The following is a 19330-nucleotide window of genomic DNA, read 5'->3' on the forward strand; positions in this document are numbered from 1 at the left end:
CTATGCCGGCTAAGCAGCGGAAGACCTCGCCGCAACCACAGCGATCCTCCCGGCACCGATCCGGTTCTCTGGACGTTTATTTCATGGAGCGGGGACGCGCTCCTGAGACTCCCAAGATGGCGCCGGCGAGCAGGTACAAGGCCTCACACGCGGCCTCTCCTATCCCTTCGCCGCAGCAGCCTTCCCCTCCTCACTCGCCACAGCTTCCCACCTCCCCTGCTAGCACGGCCAGCTCCTTGCCTGCAGCGGGGCCCTTGAATGAGATGATGGGGGATGCAGATCTTAGAGCACACATCTTGGCTCTCCCCACAAAAGCTGATCTGGAGCTGTTTGCTGGCAGGGTCGAGAAGGCCCTAAGGCAGGACATTGAAGCCTTGCAGGCGGACACTGCACACATTGGGGGTAGAGTGGAGGACCTAGAGGCACAGTGGGATGTGGTTGCTCCGGCCCTACAGTCTCTCCATGAACACTGCAAGAGACAGGACCGCAGGATTGAAGCCCTAATCGATCAAATGGATGACTTCGAAAACAGAAGCCGCAGGGTTAATATCCGTATCAGAGGCTTGCCCGAAGCCACTGGCCCCAGGGACATTGTGCCCTCCTTACAGGGCCTCTTTAAGCAGGTTCTTGGCCGAGATGCACCTGACCGCATCGAAATTGACCGGGCACATAGGGCGCTGCGCCCACCGTCGGATGACCCTGACAAGCCACGAGACATTATTTGCAAATTGCATAAATACTCCCTGAAAGAAAGCATAATGGCCCATGTCAGGGGGGTACGTCATGTGGACTTTGATGGGGCACAGTTATCTTTTTTTCCGGATCTGTCTAGACGTACCCTGATGCAACGCCGTGCTTTGAAACCGTTACTTGCAGCACTGCAGGATGCCCAGCTAACCTATAGATGGGGCTTCCCTTTCCAGCTCTCCGTGACTAAGGATGGCCGCCAAGTTGTTTTACGCACCGTGGATGATTTGCCACACTTTCTGCAGAAACTGGGCCTCCCTACCATCGATGTTCCAGACTGGAAGTCCGCTCCTGAGATTCCCTTGCCCATGCAATCGCAACCTTGGCGTACGGCCCGGCGTAAGGGCCGCAACAGGCGCCGCTCCCAGATGGATGCTCCCCAAGAAGATCTGGCTTCTCAGCCCTCATCTCCCCCCCAGAGGGGGTCCTAAATGATCTACTGAGCCGTGGTTGACGGTGAACTGTCTGCCAGGTTTTTCTTATACTGCACACGAGTTGAGGGCACTGTTATTGATGCTTTATTATGTTTGACTGTTTTTCGCATTTTTGATGCTGCTGTGGTATTTTTTCTGTGGGCGACATCCTCTGTGGGTGTCTTGCCATTCTAATGATATGCGGCGGGCTTACTCCCTGTGGGCGGGCTCGCACCTCATGCTGCGCTTCTTCCCCCACGTAGGCCGACTCCATGGAGTCCTGTCCCATGGTTGGGATCCCGGGTTGCTCGCTGACCTTCTCCCTATGCCGGCTTGCCGACGGGGTGGAGGTCCCCGACCAATCGGATTTGGATACCTCGGGGGGTTTTTTGAATCACCTCCCTTTTGGAGGCTAATATGTGTTATGTTTTGTTTTTGTTCTCACGTTTTTCTTTTTTTTTCGTTCTCAATGTTTTTTTCAGTACTCATTACACCGTGGTTTGGATGTCTGCAGATCTCTCTCCCCTCCTGGCTAGGGGGGGCTCCCCGAATATCTACCCTATGGCTTCCTTAAAGGTGACGTCCTATAACGTCCGAGGGCTGGGATCCCCCAACAAACGCAGTAAGTTGTGGCTCGAGACTAAACGCCTAGGGGCACATGTTCTTTTTCTGCAGGAGACACACTTTCGCACCGACTCGGTCCCCCGCCTGCCTACGCACCTTTATTCTCAATGGTTCCTCAGTAATTCGCCCCGCTCTAAGTCTAGTGGAGTCGCTATAGCTATACACAAGACCTGCCCTTTCGTCCTGTCAGAACAGCTGGCTGACCCGAATGGCAGATTTGTTTTCATTAAGGGGCACATCATGGGTCGTATGTTTACATTTGCAACCGTGTACGCACCAAACTCTGGTCAGCTTACCTTCCTGGACTCCCTCCTGGATTCCCTCTCCCATTTTCGGGAGGGTCAGCTGATTCTAGGGGGGGATTTTAATGTTAGCCCTGACCCTGCCATGGATACATCCTCCGGACGCTCTGCCCACTCTTTTGCTTTCCTGAAACGTTTCCGTAAGACTTTACAAACACACCATCTTGTGGATTGCTGGAGAACGCTCCACCCGAGGGTGAAGGACTATAGTTATTATTCGGCGACACACGCTGTGTACACCCGGATAGACCTACTGCTGATGGACCAGTTCACCCTGGACTCTTTGTCCGGTGCGTCGATTGGTTCCATCACCATGTCGGATCACGCCCCGGTGTCCCTATCTATACACCCGCTGGTTCCTGGCGCTAAGTCTTGGACTTGGCACCTGAACGAGAATATTCTAGATGATGTTGTAGCCCGCAAGAGCGTTTCCGACACTATCACTCATTATTTCTCTGAAAACGCCTCGGCGGAGGTAGGGGCGGCATCGGTCTGGGAGGGGCACAAGGCAGTGCTACGGGGGGAGCTTATATCACAGGGAGCGCGTCTGAAAAAAGCACGGGAGGGAGACCTTCAATCCCTGTTGCGGAAAATACAAATCGCGGAAACTGAACATAAGAGACGCTTGACGCCGGAGCTGTCGGCTAACTTAGAGTCCCTTCGCGTGGAGCTAGCTACTTTGCTCGACACCCGTATACGTGAGCGTCTGCGTCGTGTGTCCTTTAAATTTTACGAGTATGGTAACAAATGTGGACGTCTCCTTGCTAGGGCTTTGAGGAAACAGCGTGATTCAGGTCATGTGCATAAGCTTCAAGTAGGGTCGGGTCCCCCGGTGGTTCATCCCTCTAAGATAGCGGCCGTTTTCAGAGATTACTATGCTCAATTGTACCACCTGCCTGCCATACTCCCGGGTCTTACGGAGGCGCAGAAACAAGAACGTATCCGTGACTATTTAGCTGAAGCCCGAACCCCTCAACTCCCCCTCAAGACTAGTAAGGTCCTAGAATCTCCGATTACTTCTGAGGAGTTAGAAATTGTTGTGAAGGGCCTGCCAACGGGGAAGAGCCCTGGCCCCGATGGCTACACGAATGCCTACTACCGTGCCTTCCTTCCCCTGCTCTCGGGCCCTATGTGCACCTACTTTAACGCGCTGGCCTCGGGTACCCCTATGCCTAAGGAGGGCCTGCTAGCCCATATATCGGTGCTGCCCAAGGAGGGGAAGGATTGTATGGTGCCGGGTAATTATAGACCGATTTCGCTCTTAAATACTGATATTAAAATCTTGGCGAAAATACTCGCAAATAGGTTGCAGCCCCTTCTTCCCTCTCTTGTTCATCCTGATCAAACGGGGTTTATTACCGGTCGGGAGGCGAGGGACAATTCGAATCGGGCCATTCAGCTGATTCAATGGGCACAGGTGCAGGCGGACCATCCACCCTGTCTCCTCCTGTCCACTGACGCCGAAAAGGCATTTGACAGGGTGGATTGGATGTATCTGCAGGCTGTACTGTCTAGATTGGGACTTGGACCGAAAATGCTTTCCTGGGTCTCCTCCCTGTATAGTGGCCCAGAGGCCCAGGTCAAGGTAAATGGCACTCTCTCTGACTCTTTCCCTGTTAGGAATGGGACAAGACAGGGCTGCCCGCTGTCCCCCCTTATTTTTGCCCTCACCCTAGAGCCTCTACTTAATAAGATACGTTCTAACCCTGATATCAAGGGCTTTTGTGTTGGCTCTCATGAACACAAGCTCTCTGCTTATGCGGACGATGTTCTCTTTTATGTAGCGAATCCCTTGCTTTCCCTCCCTAACATTATGATGGAATTGCGGGCTTTCGGAGCCCTCTCTAATTTCAAAATTAATTTTGCAAAGTCCGAAATCCTGTCGTTGAGTGTCCCACCGGACCTGCGTACACGGTTGCAATCCTCCTTCCCCTTTACATGGTGTGCTTCTCATATGAAATATTTGGGGGTTTACCTCACCCCCCTCTACTCCCAATTATACTCCAGTAACTATGCCCAATTGCTCTCCACCATCAAGGCGGACCTACGCCGATGGGACAGGGAGGTGTTCTCATGGATGGGCCGAGTCGGTGTGTTAAAGATGAATGTGCTCCCACGCATTTTGTTTTTCCTTCAAATGGTGCCTATTTCTCTACCTGGGTCTTTTTTCTCAAGCCTGAACAGTGCGTTTCTCCGCTACATTTGGCAGGGCCGAAGTCCCCGTCTGGCCCTCCGTATTCTGCAAAGGCCGAAGCGACTGGGGGGCTTGGGTGTCCCAGATGTTCGCAGGTATTATGAGGCTATTGCCCTTCAGAGAATCTTGGACTGGCACCATGGAGTGTCCTCTAAATTATGGGTCCCCTTAGAGAAGTCCCTGGCAGGCCGTAACTTATCCCATGCCCCTTGGCTTCCTCAGACACAGAGAGGTTTATCGTCCCAGGTCTCCCTAACGTCAACTCACACCCTGAAATTGTGGGATGCTATGAATAAGACGGGGGGCCTTGCCCCCCCTTTCTCCCCTCTAGCACCCCTTGGGGGTTTCCCCTGGTTTCGACCGGGGGAACACCCATCTTTTTTGCGCTCCTGGACAGCGGATGGCGAGCTGCGTTGCGGCAGGTTTTTTCAGGATCAGGGTTTGCTCTCCCTAGGGGAGCTTCGGGCTCAATATGGGGGATTCCCAATGGATAGCTGGAGACATGGACAGCTTAAGCATTTCGCACAGGGCCTGCCTCACGCCATACGCTCCCCTACATCCGCTACCCCTTTTGAGAGACTATGCATGTCCTCTTCCCCTGTCCCCCATGCAATATCCGTGCTTTATGGCTTGCTGCAGGACCGGGGTCCCCCTGGGAGGCCCGCTTATGTCCGGGAGTGGGAGAGAGACCTGCAACATACGTTTACTGACACCCAGCTCAACCAGTTGTACCGCCTCACCCATTCCAGTTCAGTGGATACTAAAATGCAGGAAAATGGGTACAAGGTTTTGACCAGATGGTACAGGGTTCCCACTAGGCTCAGGCAGATGTACCCTGTGGCCTTGGACGCCTGTTGGAGGGAATGCGGTCATAGGGGCACCTTTTTACATATTTGGTGGGAATGCCCTAAGCTACGTCCTTTCTGGCAGGATGTTAGATCTCAAATCAATTCCATTCTTGACCTAGACCTGCCAGATTCTCCTATGAATTTCCTCCTGCATGTTCCTGCCATTCCCCTTGGCCTGTACCGGAAATCTGTGCTACCGCACCTCCTGAATGCGGCTAGGTGGTTAATCCCTATTTTCTGGAAAACCAGCCGAGTCCCGTCCCGTTTGGACTGGATTCGGCTGGTAAACAATGTTAGGTCTGCGGAGGAATGGATGGCAAGGTATAAAGATGAATATGATAAGTGGTACGGGGTTTGGGCTGCCTGGATACACTATGTGGGCGAGGGTGAGGGAAATGCTGCTACACCTTCCTCGGGAATTACTGAACACGTGACTGTATCTGCAGATTGATTGTTCTGATGATCACACTTGAGTACGCTTTATTTATATTTATTTTTCTTATTGTTATGTTGTTTGTTTTTTGTTTTTTTTTGTTTTTCTTCTCTTCCTTGTCCCTGTGTTTTTTTTTTTCTTTTTTTTTTGTTTGCCCGTCTGACCCGGGGTGATTAGCCTACTTCTGGTCCTCTGCACCTTGCAGACTGACTAGGGACAATTTCATTTTGTTTTGGTTTATATGTATACTGGACCTTGCAATTGTAACCTCCGTCCCTTTTATTCAGCCTGTGGGGCTTCCATTTGGGCCCTTTGTTTTATCTCTTTGGTAATTCATACGTGTAAGGTTGGACGGCATTGTATGTTTCTTTTTTGTCTCTTTATTTTTCTACTGTTGTACAATGTAAAAATGTTTCTCTTTTTTCTATTTGAATAAATAAAGATTATATAAAAAAAAAAATCCATCCGGGCCCGGGCTCTTACCTGGTTTAAGTTGTTTAATGGCGGAAGTCACTTCCTCCACCGTGATCGGTGCCTCCAAAAGTGACACCTCAGAGTCAGAAAGGGCAGGCATGCCACTCTTGTCAAGGAAATCCGGAATAATCTGGGGCCTCTCACCTTCCATGTCCTTCAATCTGAGTAGGTAAGTCGTATAACCGTGTGTATAAGTCATGGAAATGTTTGGCTATCAAGTCAGTCGTCACATCCAGTTTACCATCTCCTCCTCTAATGCCCTGTATAAAGTTCCTAGACGTTTGTTCCTTTAAAGCCCTTGGCAGGAGCTTGCCTGACTTGTTACCGGATTCATAGTAAATCCATTTTCTGAAAAACAGATACCGCCTCGACCTGTCATCAAAGAGCTGTTGGAGAGCCTTCCTTTTTTCCAAAAGTTCGGAAGCCGTCTGAATGGACAAGGACTGCTTGTGCAGAGTTTCTAAGGATTTGATCCGTCCCGCCAGAGCCTGAACAAGTCTCTCTCTATCTTTCTTACATCTCGCACCAAACCCCATGAGCTCCCCCCTTATCGTACATTTGTGGGCCTCCCATATTGTAAGTGGATCAGTATCTTCGGGGGAATTCTGTTGAAAGAATTCAGTGAGTGAAGTAGTCAGTTTTGTTATAAGGTCAGGGTCGGTCAGCAGGGACGCATTAAGCCTCCAAGAGTGGGCTCTTGGAGAGGACGCAAGGTCGTTCAGGGAAACTGAGATCGGGGCGTGGTCCGAGAAGGATTGTATACCAATGTGTGCACCCGTAAGCAGTGTCAGGTCCCCTTGGGAGATGAAAATATAGTCTATGCGGGAATGATGGTCATGGGGGGGAGAGAAAAACGTAAAGTCACATCCATCAGGGTGTAAGAATCTCCAAGAATCAAACAATTATAAGGACTGGAGCATATATTTGATCCGTTTAAGAGTCCGATATGTAATGCAGGCCTTTCCATTGGACGTGTCAGTGAGCGGGTCAAGCGGAACATTGAAGTCCCCTCCCAGGATTAAACATCCCAAGGAGAACCCCAAAAGCTCCTGTGTGATTCACTGGCAGAAGGAGATATGTGACTTGTTTGGGAAATAAACATTGGCTACCGTCAAAGGGGTATTGTTGTACAGGCCCTTCAGAAACACAAATCTGCCCCCGGGATCTATCATCGTCTCCTGAAGGGTAAATGGCGCATCCCTGCTGATCAAAATAGAAACCCCCCTAGCCCTGGAGTCATCACATGTAGCGTGAAAAGCCTCCTTAAAATAGGAGTCCGTCAGCCTGGGGACATGGTGCGTTTTAAAATGGGTCTCCCGCAGGAGCACAAAATGTGGCCTACCTTTTTTAAGTTCTCTCAACAATGTAGACCGTCTCTCAGGGATGTTCAGGCCCTTGGCGTTGTGGGAAATTATGAATGGGTTCCGACCCAGGTCCGCGTAAGCCATGACGAGAGCTCAGAGCGAGATGGTGTAGAGCAGTGATGGCCAACCTTGGCACCCCAGATGTTTTGGAACTACATTTCCCATGATGCTCATGCACTCTTCAGAGTAGCTGAGCATCATGGGAAATGTAGTTCCAAAACATCTGGTGTGCCAAGGTTCGCCATCACTGGTGTAGAGCGTCACTAAAATAAAAAAATGAAAACTGAAGGTCTCAAGTTAGTTAAGGACAGGTACAGTTACATACACAAGTTAAAATTGACCATACCAAAAGATAAAAAGGAAAGAGTATAGAGAAAGATCAGAAAAAGAGGAGAATATAAGACAATAGAGTAGTCTAGAGAATTCCCTTCACAGGCGGAATTAACCTATCCTGAGTAGGATGTGTGGTAGTGCGTCCATAACCCCAAACTAGGTACGAGTCGTAGTATGGGCCAGATTAAGATATAATCGCCTATCTTTAGGCGGGCATAGCGTATCTCAGATACACTACGCCGCCGTAAATTAGTAAGGCAGGTCCCGTATTTAGAAAGAACTTGCGTCCTAAGTTACGGCGGCGTAGTGTATATGGGCCGGTGTAAGCCCGCGTAATTCAAAATAAGCTGGTAGTGGGTGTGTTGTATGTAAATGACTCGTGACCCCACGTAATTGACGCTTCTAACTCACGTCGCAAATAGTCAATGCTTTCGACATGAACGTAACTTACGCACAGCCCTATTTGCGTACGACTTACGCAAACAACGTAAACCACATAAAATTCTATGCTGTTCCGACGTCCATACTTAACATTGGCTACGCTTCATATAGCAGGGGTAACTTTACGTCGACAAAAGCCTTACGTAAACAACGTATATCAATGCGCCGGGCGCACGTACGTTTCTGAATTGGCGTATCTAGCTCATTTGCATATTCTACGCGTAAATCTACGGAAGCGCCCCTAGCGGCCAGGGTAAATATGCAACTAAGATACGACGGCATAAGAGACTTACGCCGGTCGTATCTTAGACAAATTCTGGCGTATCTGATTCTTTGAATCAGGCGCCAAGATACGACGCCTCACACTCAGGCCTCGTACACATGACCGAACATGTCTGCTGAAACTGGTCCGCGGACCAGTTTCCGCGGACATGTTCGGTCGTCTGTACGGCCGACCGGACAATTTTCCGGCCGATCGGACAGGTTTCCAGCGGACAAATGTTTCTTAGCATGCTAAGAAACATGTCCGCTGGAACCATGTCCGCCGGACATGTCCGATGGTCAGTATGACTCATCGGACATGTCTGCTGGGCCGGAATCCCCCGCATGCGTCAAAGTGATTCGACGCATGCGTGGAAGCATTGACCTTCCAGGGTCGCGCACGTCGCCGTGTCATCGTCGCAGCCACGTCGCGACCACATCACCACGTTCTCTGTCTGCGCGGATTTCGGTTTGATGGTGTGTACAGCCATCAGACCGAAATCTCAGAGCGGACATGTCCGATGAAAACGGTCCATGGACCGTTTTCATCGGACATGTCTGATGGTGTTTACGAGGCCTAAGGCCGGGTACACACGAGAGGATTTATCCGCGGAAACAGCCCCGTACACACGAGAGGATCGATCCGCTGGAATTGATCCGCGGACCAGCGGATAGATCCCCTGGTGTGTACGATCCAGCGGATCTGTTTCCGCGGATTTTTGTCCCCGGGGATGGATTTCCAGCGGATCAAAATTTCTTGACATGCTAAGAAATCGATCCGCTGGAATCCAGTCCAACGGATTGATCCGCTGGTCTGTACAGACTCACCGGATCAATCCATCCGAATCCATCCCCCGCATGCATCGTAATGATTCGACGCATGCGTGGAAGTCTATATATCACAGCGTCGCGCATGTCGCCGCGTCATCATCGCGGCGATGGCGCGACACGTCACCGCGGACGGAATTCTGCGGGGATTTTGATCTCATGGTTAGTACAACCATGAGATCAAATTCCGCCAGAGGATTTATCCGCGGAAACGGTCCCCCGTACCGTTTCCACGGATAAATCCTATGTGTACCCGGCCTTAGAGTTACGATGGCGTATCTGGAGATACGCTGTCGTAACTCCTTTCTGAATCTGGCCCATATTTTCTTTTGTATGCTTTGTCTACTTCAGCCAATACCCTTGGCAATATACTAACTCTTCCGCTATTCAGAAAGATGTTGCATGTATTTTTTTGTGTCAGTTCCCTGCTACAGTAGTTATAATTAATTTGTAAACACTGATCAATATTAGGATAGACGTTGCTTATCTGTAAAATTTCTAAGACAGTATGGCACGCCAGCCAGGAGGGGATTTATAGGCAATCCTGAGACTCCAAAACCAGAAGCCTAATCTGCAACCTCTTAATATTCAGCCATCAAGGTAAACCCCTTGCTTGCTTACATTTAAGTTATCAGACTTCCTTGATCAGTATAGCTTTTTCAGATCAAAGGGTACCTATTTCCCCTATTTTCACTTTTATTTTCTGTATTTGGTTGTATTAACAAAGGATCCTTGGATTTACTATTTGCAGCACTGGTCACTTTATAAATGTTATTTGCACAAAAATATGAATGAATTATGTATTTGATTGAAGACACTGCTTACTGTAAGGTGACCAGATTTTTTAAATGAAATCCGGGGACATATTTTTTTTTCACTAGTAATGGCGGCAATCAGCGACTCTCTGCCCATCACCACAGCCGCCCGCCTCACAGCCTGTCAAGTCTTACTCTCTGGGCCCTGGCTACTACTGGGTGGGGAGCGAAGGAAGATCACTCTCCCAGGGAAGGCAAGGAGATAAGCAGGCAGGCCAGGAGTTGAGCCAAGGCAGAAGAACATGTGAGCAGAGCTGAATGGGCATGCACCCGAAACTGAAGAAATATTCCCTCCGCTTCGACCAGCACATGATCATCAGAAAGGGGCACAGATAATGGAAAAAATACCCCCCCCCCTAAGCTAGTAGGAGCAGAAGAACGGGGGGGTGTAATTCAGAATTATTATTTTTTTAAATCTGCACTGACTGTCTTTGAAATTGCTCCAGCCCCTGTTCAAATCCAATCTGGGGACAAAACCGGGGACAGACTTGGTCTGGGGACAGTGTCCTCAATCCGGGGACTGTCCCCTGAAACCAGGGATGTCTGGTCACCCTAGCTTACTGACTATAACAATTATAGATATTAAGTTCAATGAACCCGTGCAAATCAAGAATAATAATAATCCACTGCAATCAATACAAAACAGCTGGTGCAGACATATTAAAGTGCATATGAAATCCTGTGTAACAAATAACAAACAACTATGAAAAAGTCCATTGTTGGCAGGTGAAAACAGCACAAAACCTGAAAAGAACTCTGAAAAGAATTTCCCTCGTGCTGGATATTTATAAATGCGTGCTTGGTGCTTGGTGAAAGTGACAATTTTAATCCCAGTGGGTGGACACTGTAATCTGTTCCCCTGCAAAGCCCAAACTCACCGGATATACACCCCCTTTTGGGGTATGGAACCTTCACAGTGCAAGCCACTGTGTCGCTCTCTGGCAATCAAACCAACCTTGTTGCTGTTCTGGTTTTTCCACTCCAGCTCATGTACAAGAGAAAAGGCCCCACATAGTGTTTTATCGTTTTTTTAAAAGTTTATTGATAAAGCTTTTAAAATGGGTACTCACACATTAGTAGAGTAAAAATTGCATTTAGTCCTATTAGGAAGTGAATCAAAAAATAAGGGAAGGAGGGGGGGGGCACTCACATTTGCCACATCCATAAATTTAGAAGACAAAAAAGAACAGTTACTCGAGAAACGGTAATTGATGGTCTGACTTTGGAGGCAAGACAGGAATATCAAAAAGATATACATTTTATTACAAAAAATAGAAAATTTACAAAACAGATAAGTGAAAAAAGATATAGGATATATGATATGGACAATATCCTCTATGCATCGTCTACGTGTTTCGCCATTGGGCTTCCTCAGGACGAGCAGAAGAAATTAACAGTAGAAAAATATATTTCATTGTCTCAGAATATTCCAAGTCACATATATATATATATATATATATATATATATATATATATATATATATATATATATATATATATGTCGAAAGGATAGTAAAAGGAGGTTCCAAATGTAGTAGAGAAGTCTCCAAAAATCCAGAAAGGACTAGCTCAACCTACAATGTCGGCCATGAAGGTGCACCGCAAGTACAGAGAGCCAGTTCTAATGGTTCCAAAATGAACATTAGTTCTGGGGCTGACCAAAGAGGGTATGACAGAGACATGTAGGTATACAATGTTATACAGCCAGGTATGCCAGACCTGCATCCAAATACTAGTGTATTGAGAGCCCTCAGCAGTGAAGACAGTCAGCAAAGTCTATAGAGTAGCAAACACAAGATTTGTTAAGTGGTGCCGTGTCCCCCGTGGGATATTGTCCATATCATATATCCTATATGGTTTTTCACCTATCTGTCTTGTAAATTTTCTATTTTTTGTAATAAAATGTATATCTTTTGATATTCCAGTCCTGCCTCCAAAGTCCGACCATCAATTACCATTTCTCGAGTAACTGTTCTTTTTTGTCTCCCATTAGGAAGTGTTGTGGCGTTCTGCTGCTTGACCGGTTTTGTCTGATGACTTCATCTGGAGCAGCATCTGGATGAAGTCAATAGACGAAACCGGTCGAGCAGCAGAACGCAGAATGCTTTCTGATGGAAACCAACCGAGATTTGGAACACCTTTTGCTTTGATGCACCTAAACAGTATTTAGCTGATTTCAATAGAAAGTTACATTGTGCTGTATTTAATATGTAATATTCCTATGCAATTTTTTATTGTATTGAACATATTTCTTAAATAAAGACAGTGGGGCAGATCCACAGAGATCTGCACCCTCGCAGCGTATCAGAGATACGCTACGCCGCCGTACCTTACCTGGCTTTAAATCGAATCCATAAAGATTATGCGCCATAAGTTACGGCGGCGTAGTGTATCTCAAGCGGTGTAACGGCGCGGAATTCAAATGCGGCAAGTAGGGGGCGTGTTTCATTTAAATTACACGCGTCCCCGCGTCGAACGAACTGAGCCTGCTCCGTTCCTAAATTTCCCGCCGTGCCTTGCGCTAAATGACGTCGCAAGGACGTCATTGTTTTGACGTGGACGTAAATTACGTCCATCACGATTCACGGACGACTTACGCAAACGAAAAAAAAATATCTAATTAAACGCGGGAACGACGGCCATACTTAACATAGCAGGTGTAACTATAGGCCACGAAATAGCAGCTTTAACTATACGCTGGAAAAAGCCAAACGGAAACGACATAAAATAATGCAACGGCCGCTCGTACGTTCGTGGATCGTCGGAAATAGCTAATTTGCATACGCGACGCGGAAAACTATATGAACGCCACCCAGCGGATGCCAAAGAATTGCATCTTAGATCCAAAGGCACACGAAGACGTACGCCTGTCGGATCTAACCCAGATGCCGTCGTATCTTGTTTTGAGGATTCAAGACAGAGATACGACGTGGGAAATTTGAAAGTACGCCGGCTTATCAGTAGATACGCCGGCGTACTCGCTCTGTGGATCTGGCCCAGTAAATGCAAAAATGCATGATATTTCCAATAAAGGGAGGGAGGGGACATAAAAAAGACAGCAGATAACATGGCTCCAGAAGACAGTCTTATCTTCTACGCCTCACCTGCACCCAACAAGAAAAGCATCACATATGTCTCCCGGCTTTTCCTATCTTCCCAACCTCATGGAAATACCCAGTTCATAAAGAAGTGGGAAGATGAATGCGGCATAAGTTATGTACCCAGCAACTGTTCCCTTGTTTGTATTTCTTGACATTTTATATTTTATATTGTTGTTGAACAACCTTAGAATTACAATACTACTGTGATATAAAACCCTACTGTTACATCTTTGATTGAGATGCACTATGTTGGTTCTTATTTCAAAACGTAATAAATACTATTGAAATAAAAGGAAGAAAAAAAAAAAAAAAAGATAGTCAACCAGCAAATTTACAAAATTATATATTGCCAAGTAATTATATTTCAGGTTCAAAATGTAAGCAATATTATAAGAAAACACTAAACCAGGAAAGCTCAAATTCCAATGGATAATGCAATCTTCTTTTGGCATTAGTTAAATTGAAAATGATGGTAAACTTATTGGAAGCGTCCCAGTTAAATTGAGTGTTGGGGTGCAGAGTGGTTTTGAAGAAAGTACAGTATAATGTTACACCTCTATAGTTCTTCATCTGTATGGAAACACAAAACAGCAATTCTATGATGTGTCTATATTTTCATTTATCTACAAACCATTGTTACTTACTGTACCTCATTTCTGTGAGCATTTTTAGAGATGACTTCTAGATGTATTTGTTTACTTTGAAAATCCCCAGAAAACAATGTCAGATCAGCCATGAAATATCTTAGTGGAAATAATATACAACTTACAGTGAATAATTCATCTAATTTATTTACTGAGTTGATCTGAAAGCCTTATATATGTTTCCTCCTCCTCTGTGTGCTGTTTTTGCTTTGCTAATTAATCCACTAATAATGGATTATTAAGCTAATAATCTTTTAGGATTTTTTTTTCACATTGCATTTCCCCTGACATACAAACTTTGTTAATCTTTTATTGAAATCAATAAGAAACTCCATGTTTATTTTTACTGCTTGTATCCACTCGCTTATTTTCCACCATTGCCTCTGTACATTTTAAACAAATTAGCACTACCTAGGGGAAAAAAAAACAGGGACAATATTACTTTTTTACTGTATCATATTTTAATATTTGTGCTTTTAATATAGATATGGATTGTAGGATTTTTTTTATCCATTTGTTAGTTTTTTGAACTTGTAGAATCCCCTTGGGGGCAGAGACTACAGGCCAGCCGGTGTTCAATCAAACTGCCTTGGGTTTGGTTCAAGTGCTATTTGGTGAATTTCAAAGAAGTTAAAGGGGAGGTTCACCCTAAAAACGACTTTTTCTTATTACACTGGCCCCCCACATTACAATATGATTATGCCTATTAGTTTTTTTTTTAAAGCTGTACATACCTTCGTACATTTAATTCACCCGTGGCTTCCGGGTTGCGAGTCCCGCGGGAGTGGGCGTTCCTAACATGCTGGTGATTGACATTTTGACAAAAAACGAGCTCCCCCCGTCGCGTAAGCCGCGTCACGATTGGCGAAAGGAGCCGAACGGTGATGCGCAGGCGCAGTATAGCGCCGACTCGCCGTTCGGCTCCTTTCACCAATCGTGACGCGGCTTACGCGACGGGGGGGAGCTCGTTTTTTGTCAAAACATCAATCACCAGCATGTTAGGAACGCCCACTACCGCGGGACTCGCAACCCGGAAGCCACGGGTGAATTAGCTGTACGAAGGTATGTACAGCATCAAAAAAAACTAATAGGCATAATCGTATTGTAATGTGGGGGGCCAGTGTAATAAGAAAAAGTCGTTTTTAGGGTGAACCTCTCCTTTAAGATGCTCCCATTAAAATCAATGGACGCTGAATCTGTCAAATTGAAAATTCCAGTTTTCTTGGCTTATAGGCAAGGGATTGTAAAAATAAAAATAAAAATAGCATGGGGGTGAGCACTTCCCTGGAAAACATGTACAATGAAAAAAAAAAACACAAAAAAAACTGTTTTTGAAATGCTGTAGACTTATGAGGAGTTTATGTGTAATCTCCATTAGCAACTATGGGCCAGATCCACATAGAAATAAATTGGCGCAGCGTATCAGAGATACGCTACGCCGCCGTACCTTACCTGGCGTAATTTTGAATCCTTAAAGATTTTGCGCCGTAAGTTACGGCGGCGTAGTGTATCTCTGGCGGCGGAATTCAAATCGGCGATTAGGGGGCGTGTTTCATTTACATGAAGTGCGTCCCCGCGCCGAATGAACTGTGCATGCTCCGTTTCTAAATTTCCCGCCGTGCATTGCGCTAAATGACGTCGCAACAACGTCATTTTTTTAACTTAGACGTTAATTACGTCCATCCTGATTCACGGACTCCTTACGCAAAAAATAAAAAATAAATCTAATTTCGACGTGCGAACGTTGGCCATACTTAACATGGCAAGTCTAACTATACGCCGCAAAATACCAGCTTTAACTATACGCCGGAAAAAGCCGACTAGAGACGCCATAAAAAAATGCGCTGGCCGCTCGTACGTTTGTGGATCGTCGGAAATAGCTAATTTGCATACCCGACGCGGAAAACAACGTGAACACCACCCAGCGGACGCCGAAGTATTGCATCTTAGATCCGAAAGGCGTACGAGGATGTATAGCTGTCGGATCTAACCCAGATGCCGTCGTATCTTGGTTTGAGGATTCAAACCAAAGATACGACGCTGGTAATTTGAAAGTATGCTGGCGTATCAGTAGATACGCCGGCGTTCTCTGTCTGTGGATCTGCCCCTATAAATGTGTATATATATATATGTATATATATATATATATATATATATATATATATATATATATATATATATATATATATAAATAAGTAACAAGAATTAGTGGTATGAGACACTGGATTTAATGGTTCCAAATACAGTGGGGAGAACAAGTATTTGATAAACTGCAGATTTTGCAGGTTTTCCTACTTACAAAGCATGTAGAGATCTGTAATTTTTATCATAGGATAATCTTCAACTGTGAGAGATGGATACTAAAATCCAGAAAATCACATTGTATGATTTTTAAGTAATTAATTTTCATTTTATTGCATGATATAAGTATTTGATACATCAGAAAAGCAGAACTTACTATTTGGTACAGGAACCTTTGTTTGCAATTACAGAGATCACACTTCTCCTGTAGTTCTTGACCAGATTTGCACGCACCACAGCAGGGATTTTGGCCTACTACTCCATACAGAGCTTCTCCAGTAGGGATGAGCTTCGAGTTCGAGTCGAACTCATGTTCGACTCGAACATTGCCTGTTCGCCTGCTCGGCGAACATCGAACAATTTGGGGTGTTTGCGGCAAATTCGAAAAGCCGCGGAACACCCTGTTAAAGTCTATGGGAGAAATCTAAAGTGCTAATTTTAAAGGCTAATATGCAAGTTATTGTCCTAAAAAGTGTTTGGGGACCTAAGTCCTGCCCCAGAGGACATGTATCAATGCAATTTTTTTTAAAATTGGCCGTTTTTCGGGAGCAGTGAATTTAATAATGCTTAGAGTGAAACAATAAAAGTGAAATATTCCTTTAAATTTCGTACCTAGGGGGGTGTAAAGTAAGCATGTGAAATAGCACATGTTTCCCGTACTTAGAACTGTCACTGCACAAAGTGTAATTTATGAAAGAAAAAAGTCATTTAAAACCGGACTCACGGCTATAATCAATTGTCGGCTTCCGGCAATTCAGAGAGAATTCATTCATAAAAAAAAAAAGCGTGGGGTCCCCCCAAATTCAATTACCAGGCCTTTCAGGTCTGGTATTGATATTAAGGGGAACCCTGCCATCAATTTAAAAAAAAATGACGTGGGGTTCCCCCCAAATATCCATTCCAGATCCTTCAGGTCTGGTGTGGATTTTAAGGGGAACTCCACCCCAATTTTTTTTTTAAATGGCGTGGAGTTCCCCCAAAAATCCACACCAGACCCCTTATCCGAGCACGTTAACCTGGCCGGCCGCAGAAAAGAGGGGGGGACAGAGTGTGGCCCGCTCTCCTGAACCGTACCAGGCCACATGCCTTCAACATGGGGAGGATGTCCCCATGTTGATGGGGACAAGGGCCTCATCCCCACCACCCTGGGTGGTGGTATTGGGGGTCTGCGGGCGGGGGGCTTATCAGACTCTGGAAGACCCCTTTAACAAAGGGGACCCCCAGATCCTGGCCCCCCTATGTGAATTGGTAATGGGGTACATTGTACCCCTACCATTTCACGAAGGAAGTGTAAATAGTTGTAAAAAACACATACACACATCGTGGAAAAAAGTCGTTTATTTATAAAAATAATATAAAAAATCCAGCGGTGGTAATCCACTCTCGGTCCCGGCTTCCTGCTCCAACGTTGTCGGTATCCAGCGACGGGTGATCTCCTCTCCAGTCCAGCGATGAGAAAAAAAGTCTTACATTTTTCTGCTACATGTATCCCCAGTTACAGTATGTCACAAGACAGAAGCACACTAATGCTGCATACACATGATCGTAATTTCCGACAACAAATGTTCGATGTGAGCTTGTTCTCGGAAAATCTGACCGTGTGTAGGCTTCATCGGACATTTGCTGTCGGAATTTCCTACAACAAAAAATTGAGAGCTGGTTCTCAAATTTTCCGACAACAAAAGTTGTTGTTGGAAATTCCGACCGTGTGTACACAATTCAACGCACAAAAATGATACGCATGCTCGGAATCAATTTGACACATGCTCGGAATCATTGAACTTCATTTTTCTAGACTAGATGTAGTGTTGTACGTCACCAAATTCTTGACGTTCGCAATTTCTGACAACATTTGTGTGACCGTGTTTGAGTTAACATTCATAGGAAATAAATCCACTGTTTTGTTGTCGGAATGTCCGATCATGTGTACGAGGCATAACACTATTCACACTTCTGTGACTTGTCATACGACTTTGCACATCAAACTTGCATGATGAGTCTTACCTTGTTATTTCCAATGATAACCATTCATATACAGTATGTGCGATTTAAAGTCGCAACAACTTCAAAGTAGTTCATGCACTACTTTGGTCTGACTTTCATGTAACTTGAGGGCCCTAGACGTTAACCCTCAAAAGTTGCATGAAAGTCATACCTGAATGTTTTACATGCAACAGTGCATCCGACTTTGCAGAGGAATAACAAGACACATCCAAGTTGCACCCATCCAAAGTTGCACCACAGCTGCGTCAAAAATTAGTCAAAGTTGAGACAAAGTTGCACTCCAAAGTTTGCACAATTTTGGAGTTGTCCTGCCCAGGCATTTTTCAGCTTTTAGCATTGTGACACTTTGAATGACAACCGCAGTCAGACAACACTGTAGCTAAGAAAATTTTATATTTTTTTCACACACATAGAGCTTTATTTTGGCGGTGCAAAATAAACTAAAAAGACCAAAATGTTTGAAAAAAAAAGTTTTTCTTTGTTTCTGTTATAAAATTTGCAAATACAGAATCCTTCTTCACAAATTTTGGTCAAAATGTATTCTGATACATTTCTTTGGTGAAAATAATCCAAATAAGTGTTTTTTAATTAGTCTGTAGGAAAGTTACAGAGTCCACAAACTATGGCATATATCTGAAAATTGACCTAATTTCTTGAGGCCTGAAAATGTCAGGATAGTGCAAATACACCCCAAATGACCCCTTTTTTGGAAAGTCATCAATCCAAGGTATTTAGTAAGAGGCATGGTGAGTCTTTTGAAGTTGTAATTTTTTTGTCACAATTATTTGGAAAATGGAGACATTTTTTCACAATGTTTTTTTTTTACATACTGTCACTAGAGTTGGGTAAATGGTTCAGCCAAAGCATCAGTTCATGCCAAACATCGGCTGTTCGCCCCACCCAATGCTCTGCAATGCACTGTGTGCTGCACAGTACATTTTGTACCCTGACTGGGCAAAGCTTTGCCCACCCAGGGCGCAGGAAAAACTGGTTGTTAAGTAGCAGGACCAGAAAGCCGGCCATGGCATCCTTAACCACTTCCTTACCGCCTCATTGGAAAATGACGGCGGCAGGAACCCCTTTACGATTCAGGTGGACGTCATATGACGTCCACCCCTTCTCACCGCTACTGCGGGCTCCTGTCAGCTCGCGGATCGGAGATCGGTGACGCGGCGAATGCCTCGGAGACAGCCCGTCACCGAT

The sequence above is a fragment of the Rana temporaria genome, chromosome 3, assembly GCF_905171775.1.
Source record: "Rana temporaria chromosome 3, aRanTem1.1, whole genome shotgun sequence".
Taxonomy (NCBI): Eukaryota; Metazoa; Chordata; class Amphibia; order Anura; family Ranidae; genus Rana; species Rana temporaria.